The following is an 8,472-nucleotide window of genomic DNA, read 5'->3' as shown; positions in this document are numbered from 1 at the left end:
TAAACAACCATCTCACTCTGAATCAAAATTTTCTGAAATTAAAATCACATCCCCTACCATGTTTATCACAAGTTAGTTGCTTCATCCATTTGTTTGAGGTTTGGGGAAGTTCTCACGATTCTAGTGCATGTTGCATAAGCAACATACTAAGATCCTTAACATCACCAACTCTGATTTGACTAGGACGCTCCAGTCGTCTAAATCTGCAGCAAAGTAATAAAAGGGCATTTTGGATGCCAAACTTGCTCATCTAATCTCCTCACTCTAATCTGTCCCCATCACTAAATACTTTTCACATATGGGATGAGCAATGTCAGCGCAAGGTACTAGATTTTCAAAACAAGGTTAGATCAGAAACTTTTAATTTTGTTTTAAAAAAAAGCATGGAAATTAGAGAAAAAGCAAAACTAATTCAAATAGATAAATTAGCATAAAAATGAATGACGTTGGGAAAATTGATCTGATACAATTAAATGCTGTCAAGTTTTTAACTGTAAACTTTTTTTTTTCATTTTAGCCAATGTCCTGCGTGCATAAGACCCCATAATATGATTTTGTCTTGCATACTGAGGCTTGTTTGACTAAATTGTCTCAATGCATTAATATACACATTTATATAAAGAAAAATAAATGAAACTCATAGAAACATTTTAAATAAAAGCAAACACTCTTAAATAACACATTTAAATACTGTAACTTAAAGATGAAGAAAACCTTAAAATGAAATAAACATAAAATGGCTTCCTTCAGGCTTTGGGTTTATTTGTACTTCATTTATATAGGAAACAAAATTTTCACTCTATTTTTGAGGTTTCCATTTTTTCCCATTAATCGTCGAGTCTCTAAAAGGTATCAAAGAGTCAACTTAAAGTGGTCACCTTAGCTAATTGAATTAACTTCATCCTGACAGCCAAGCTCCTTAAGGCCCACAGATATTTTCAGCATCAGAATACGACTGCGTCAGCATATGTTAGCGCCTTACTCCGTTATTTGTCTTTGATTCACAAAGAAAGCAGACATTAGAATCCTGCAGTGTGTGCTATTTTTGCTTTTTTTATAGCTCATTTTAAAGTAAAAATGAAAAAAAAAAATCAGTTGAAGACAAACTATCAGTGGAGGACATTAAACTTTTAGCATCTTATTTAGCATAAGATGCTAAAATAAGTCTACTGTTGATAAGAAATGACATTCTTGTACAGTCATAAGCTTAACTTCCATATGTGATATGCAAGGATGAAAACATTTACTATTTGAGGAAAAACTGAAAGGCCCGACTAAAATTTCCCAGAAGGAATGTAGAGAAAACAGCAGGACGTCTGAGTCTAGTGCTCCTAGGATAGAAGAGTCTAAACCTGAATTATTTGGAAATCAGATCAAGACAACATGTCTGACATAAACCAAACAGCATTTTAGGAAAATAACCACAGAAATTGCTTCACTGCATGAGAGTCAGGTCGGCTCAACTTCATCAAAGCTCACCTGCATCCTCCCAAATGGGTATGCACCAGTCCTGGAAGGATGGCTCAAATAAACCCTTTGTTCAGTTTGCAAAATAAAATTAGTCTTATTTTTTGAGTTTGAATTACTCTTTTAACAGAGGTTTAAAAATATTATTAGCCATTAATATGCCAACAATTCTTTTGAGATTCGTGAATATATTTATTAGAATAATAAGTAGGATATTTTTTCACACGACTATGAACAATATATTTCGCTTAAAAGGATCAAAGGCTCCTGACAACAATTAAATGAAATAATCAGTTGAAACGCTTGGTTTGGCAGGCGAAAAAAGATCACTGCATTGTCTTGGCACAAAACTCTTGGAAAAAGCAACTAATGAAGGCGATCCTCCTGAATATTCCAGATCTCCGAATCACAATCGTCTCTTGGGGGTGACTCGTGGATTTTCAGCACATTTTCCAAGGTAAATTAGTTCTCCAAACATTTTTGGAAACTGGTCTGTTTTAACTAGAAGCGGTTTCAGATGCAGAAGTAGCTGAAGAGGCTTGGTGTGTGTTTATCTCCTCACGCATCACTCTCCCTGGGAAGCGGCTGAGTGGTGGTGGTGGGGCTGGCGATGCTGAGGTGGCTGGGAAAGAACGAGGGGATGTACGGGATGACGGACATCAGCGGGCTGGCTAACGGGCTCTCGTGCACGGGGGTCATGGGGATGATTATGTCGTCCTGGTTCCACACGTGGAAGGCGTTTGGGTGGGAGTGGCTCAGGGCAGGCGGCATGTGAAGAGGGTCGACACCCCCTACTTCTGCGTCCTTTTTCAGGTCGTCCTCAATTGGGCCCAGCAAACAGTCTGTGAACAGACACACTCCATGAAGTATCGTGATATTTCCAACGTTGTAGCCTGTATAGCGCTGGAGGATTTCACCCAAAAAAAATCGCTCAACCTCCACTTTCTGTACAGTTATGCAGTGTGTATTATTCCTGTTTTGCAAGATCATTTTGGGTAATCAACACACCTGCCATGCTATAAAATGTTTTATCTCAGAGGAATTGCTTTGATGTGACGGGAAAGCAAATAACTCGAGGAGACATTTCTAAGGATTTCTGTTCTTTTGTACTCATGCATTCATTCTTCATAGATTTGCATATAAAATTCAGGATATTGCCACCATTTTATCCACAGCTAAGAGATGGTCACTATTTTCCAAGATAATGTTGTATAACTGCAACCAGTTTCAATCAACTACAGAAAGGTGTGTGCCTCCTTGAGGAAATAAAGAACCTGACTGAGAATGAATATCTGTTAGAATAGCCTATGTCAAATCTGAACATTTTCAGAATAAAATTGCAAAGAAGAGAGTTGACTGCTTTACTTAACACAACGATTTTTGAGAGCAGATGGCACACAACTAAAAGTCTGATTAGCTCATGCTTAAGTCAAGAAGAATTATGTTGTGGAGCTTATGTGTTGCCTCTGACAGAATCGGGTACCTGTTATATCCAGCATGAGATCTTTGATGAGGTGACCGACGATTGCGTACGCCACAGCAACAACAACCAGGGCAGCCATGATGAGGTACACCACCGACTTGGGGAGCTGGATGAAGTCCCTAGGTGGGGGCTTGTATTGCTTATACAAAGGTTCCACATTTTGTACCAAATACTGGAAGGACTGACCCGCTGGGTCTGTGTAGTTAAAGCTGTCCATATTTCCAGAGTAGGAGCTTCCTCTACTGAAGAGTAGCTTCTTCTGTACATTCAAAGGAAACCAGCTTGTAGTTTAAATCTTCTTCCTGCTGAAGAGTTTCTTCCTGAAGCGAAAGTAGCAAATTTGAGCATTTCAAAAAAAAAAATATTAGAAGTAGCGAATGAAGAAAGTCTCTTACCTGACAAATGCTAGGTTTTTGTCAATCCCAGCATTTAGATTAACTATTACTCTTTAATCTAACTAAATCCTGCTCTCCACAGTGTCTCATCTTGATTCACATTATTTGCTATAAGTCGAAGAGGCATCATGGTATTTTCAACAGGCCATGTGCTTCCGTATGTTGCGTCCTCTGTCCTGACATAATCCAGAGTGTGGACAGTGACAGAGTGAAGGGGAAGGGAAGGAAGGGATTACATCAGATCACAGCGCCGATCCAGCAGCACCCCATCCCAACCCTATCCCAGCTCACAGAACTGGAGAGCATTTAATCCGCAACAAATCTTGCCAGTGCTGCATCAAGCGTTTCACACAAGACTGCCCCACCTAAGGTACAAAATCTTTACTGTATATCAGGAAAAGTGTCACTATGACACTGAAAGCTGTTTTGTTTCACCTCTTTGAACTAAACATAATAAAGAATATAATAGAGACTGAATAAATTAAAAGAAAATAGGCTGTATGTCTAAGTAGAAGCCAGTTGTAGTGTTGTATGTGAGCTGAGCTTGCTAACAGCAGTATTTTAATAACCATTTTGAAAAAACTGCAAATCCCAGAGAAAACATTATACAGTCACAATGGAAACTAGAAAAAACTACTTCCTTCTTATTTAGCAGTAGCATCCAGTGAATGTTGAGAAAGCCAGAACTCATGGTTAAATGATGATTTAATGAAGCCATCCTATCATCAAGGAACAAGTGCTAGACAAGGACAAATAGTAATAGAACGTTTTCAGCATCTGTTGTTACACATAGCCCATTATATTAGTGCAATTATTTTAATTAATACAACAATTTACAGGTTTTTCCATACATTTCGGTTAGCTCAAATGTACTTCAGTTTCAACCCTGCCCCCTTATCGACTGAAGCTAATGTTTGTCTTTTTTCCTAAATGAGTAAACATTTAGTTTTGCTCAAAAAGGTACTATTTTTTTAATTTAACTGAATTGAATATCTTTCATTTTTCTCTGTTTGCTGTTAACCTTTTCTGTGTTACGGTTAACCGTTTCGTGTAGAACTGCATCCCGTTACCATAGCTACAGTCCCAATAAAATTACCCTCATAACCTCCGGCTGACAGGTAAGTCATCTGGCATCTGTTACTAAGAACTTAATAAAATCTTTCAAATATTTTGTAACCCTCTTAAATTAACATCTGGAAGACTTTTTAATTAAAAGACATTAGAATATGGTAGTTACTGTAGCTTGATGGTTGCTAATTCACGTCTTACGTCTGTACATTCTGGCAGTTGATATCTAGTTACGTAAAAATATTACTATATGCACGATATTACATTATAAATGGCGTGAATTCTCAAACTGCAGACCAAGACGTGGGAATTTTATGTTTACCAACTGCAGAAAATATCACTTTGCTAGCTTCTGCTAGCAACACGTTAGCATGTGAAAGGCTGGCTACATGCTAACCTTTTGCTAGAACGGTTACATTAAACTGCAATATCCGAATAACAGACTCCATATAATGTTTATTTTAGTATTAACGATGAAATTTATTTTTGACTTTCTGTACATTGTAATTTTAACAAATTGGAATCATGATTTCAAATGATTTCAATATTGACACCATAATAAGCTAATGTTTTAAATATGTCCATTTTCTTCAAATATGAAACATTTTTAACGTTTCAACATATAAAGCATTTCAAATTTAATCCACAATTAGCTTTTAGCATCACTTTTTAAGCGTGTTTTCTAATCCAATAAACTTTACTGAAAGCTAACTAGGTAGGGCACACCCATTTATTAATCTTGGCTAAATACAACAGAGAGACAGCAGCCCTGCTGATACAGCAAGCATTTTTAAAGTGTCCTGTTCTTGTTGCTCAGAATAGATGAAAATATATATATATTTTAACCAAGAAAGTAAAGGACAATTAACTCAAAAATATTGGACATTTGGCCTTGAAAAACACACACCATCAGTGTAAATTGTTTAAGGTTTTAGAATTTCTTTTAATGATACAAAACATATTGATGTGGTTAGTTTGGGTTCCATGTGGACTTATCATTTATCAGTTTGAGATGACATTCACTGTATTTATTTACAATGTATCCATTATAAAGACAACAAATGGGTTATCCTGATGTTTTTTTAACTTAACTTTAACTTTTTAAGCACTCGTTTGTCATAGTGGTAATATTTTACATGCGGTCTAAATTTTTCAACGTAAATAACATTACTTTCACTAAAGTTAATCTTGTGCTTTCCTACATCCAAATCTTGACTCAGACTCTGCCTTACGGTCAGACAGACCAAAATGGATTTCTTCTTTGATGACCTTCCATCCAGCTCCCTGTCCACTCCTAAGAAAGGACATGAAGACTCACCGATGGTAAAACTAAGAAATAATAAAAAAAAAAAAATCTACTTTTAGATAAACACATATAGGCAAGAACCTTCAACATTAAATGTAATTTCATGACTTACTTTAAATACGCTTACTGTCTAAATAAATGGTGTGAACCACCGCATTTCTTTACATAAAACCTAAACATTGTAAGTTACCAAGTTAATTCTCAGGCTCTCTTAAGGTTCAAGAGTTTTTTTTTTTTTTTTTTTTTTTTTTAAAGTAGTTTTGGTCAAACAGCTTATTTATACTTTGAGAATGTCTTTATTTCTGTCTAATTTTTCTTCTGGATGACAAAATAATTTCTTGAAATATTTTCCTTCCTTTTCAGGTGGAAGATACAGATTGTGATTTATCAAAAAACAAGTCAAGTGTGAGCATGACTGAGATTCAAGAGAACTGTAGCAGGTACAAAGACACCCATGCAGGCTGCGAAAATGTAAATACGTTTTAGGAAATGATGTGTACTCCACCCTTTACATTTTAACATCAGTTGCAGCTCGTACATTGATGACATCAGCAAAAGAGCTCAAGAAATGGTGGAAAAAATAAACCATGAGCGAACCAGAGACCAGGAAATGATGGACAGCTTTCAGAAGCAGCTATCAGAGAAGGTGTGAATTCCTCTTAGATATTTTGTCCAGAAAAGCTCAGATTCTACTTCAGACCCTTCTCTCCTGTTTTAAGCAGATACTCTGGCCTGATTTCTTTCCTCCCTTCTTCAGGTGTCAGAGATGTGTCAGCTAATAAAAGAGGAGATGTTCACCATCTATGAGCTCAACAGCAATGAAATCCAGGTGAAGCTGCAGGAGCTGTCAGAGGTGCTGGAAAACTGCTCTAAGCTGGAGAACGAGCTCCTGGAGGCCAGTCAGGCCTTGGAATGCCTCAAAGATGGACTGGATATTAAGCAGAGAGCAGAGCCGTAACAAATTAATTTTGTGCTCAACTGGGGTCATTAAACTGAAGACATGTTGAATGGTTTTGTTGGTGTTGAATTATGTTCATTTGTCTTCATTCCTTCTCTATTCCTAAACAACTGATTTTGCCTCTGGTTTCAGTTCACCATTTTCTGACAGGAGCTAAAACAAAAACAGACCAGCCAAAGCCAAGTTCGCATTTGCTTCATGTTCAGTTTCAGTATCATAATGTTTTGAAATAAATACATTCACAAGAAAAGGGAACAATGTCAAGTTATGTTGTGTTATTTACAGCACAAATCTTACCTGGAGGAACTATCGGGGTCTGTATATACAGTATTTTGACTATGATTATTCAAACCAATTTACATAATTAAGACAAAATATAACAGCTGAATATTCACCAACTTATTAAGCAATCATACACTTATGTGTGATTGTTTTACTGTACAAGTCATAACTTTTATAGTTAACTATAGATCAAATATTTAAAAAGTTGGATCTAATATTTAGCTCCAATATGACTGACAGTAGCCTTAAGCATGAAACTTCAACACAAATGTCTTGTCCCAGCAGTTTCATAAACATAAGTTTGATTCAGTATTCATCACGTATGTCCAGCAGCACTGCTGCTTGTAGGGGGAAACTGGACTTCCCAGATTTTTCAGATCGTCAGCTTTATCTAGATGCTGAAGTCCATCTATTTTACCACAGTGAACGCCTGCAGCCCGGTGATAGCTCTGCCCAGGATGAAGGCATGAATGTCGTGGGTCCCTGTCAAAGGAAAACGACAGAAAACACCTTAAACAAGGTGTTCTGACGTCGCACAAGCGATTTAAGATGGAGCTTCAACATTCCGTTGCTGACCTCTGGCGGCGTTTATGTGTAACTGCACGATAAAAACAGACCATTTTCTCCTTGAAGCATGATTAGTTGTTTTTCTCCGTTTTCCGCCACAATACCAGTGTAAATGAAGAGGAACTAAAAAAAAATAATCAAATTTCTAACTTTCTCATATGCGTTTCAAAACCCAATTTTATAATCACAATTTTTTTTAGTTTATTATTGTGTCTTATTGTCCTTTCACTTCAAAAGCAGTCACCATCTGTTAAGCAAAACTATATTCTTAAAACAACTATACACAAAACATTGAAAAAAAATTGCACAGTGGTGAAATAACTTTAGCTTCAGTTCGACCAAACAAGGCTGTTTCACTTCTTCCCTGAACCTAATCACCATGGTAATTTGGAATGGAAATCCGATGGCTACAGGTGTTAACACATTTTGAAAAATTAACATATAGTAAAACAAAGGAAAACAGATACATATGCTGAGCTGATAATTTACTGATCAACTAGCATTAATCAAATTGACTACCTCTGAAAATACCTCACTTAACAGTGTATGAGCATAACGTCGCAGCACATTTTATGTAACGTTTCAGAGTTTGCTTGGCACAAAATATCTCACCTTGCTGGACTGAATCACCTTTATCTGTGTAGATCATTTAGTGCAAAGATGATTTAACACATTGAGTGTTGCACAGATAATATATTGAATTTTCTCATGTGTCCAATAGCTGACACCTGCAGCATTTAATGCAATGACATTTGCACAAAGAAAATATTAAATACATTCATGCTATAAGAAATTTTTTTTCTATAAGAAAAAAAGAATGTGTTTTTCTTCTAGCTCAGCTTTTTCCTACCAATCAGTCCTCTTATTACAACCCAACCTGGTTTACATGACTGCAAACACACACACACAAACACACACACACACACACACACACACACACACACAC

Source organism: Poecilia latipinna, unplaced genomic scaffold (assembly GCF_001443285.1).
Source record: "Poecilia latipinna isolate Pla-1442-1.1 unplaced genomic scaffold, P_latipinna-1.0 Scaffold2071, whole genome shotgun sequence".
In the NCBI taxonomy this organism is placed as follows: Eukaryota; Metazoa; Chordata; class Actinopteri; order Cyprinodontiformes; family Poeciliidae; genus Poecilia; species Poecilia latipinna.
The sequence above is the reverse complement of the archived record's forward strand: the minus strand, read 5'-3'. Positions refer to the sequence as shown.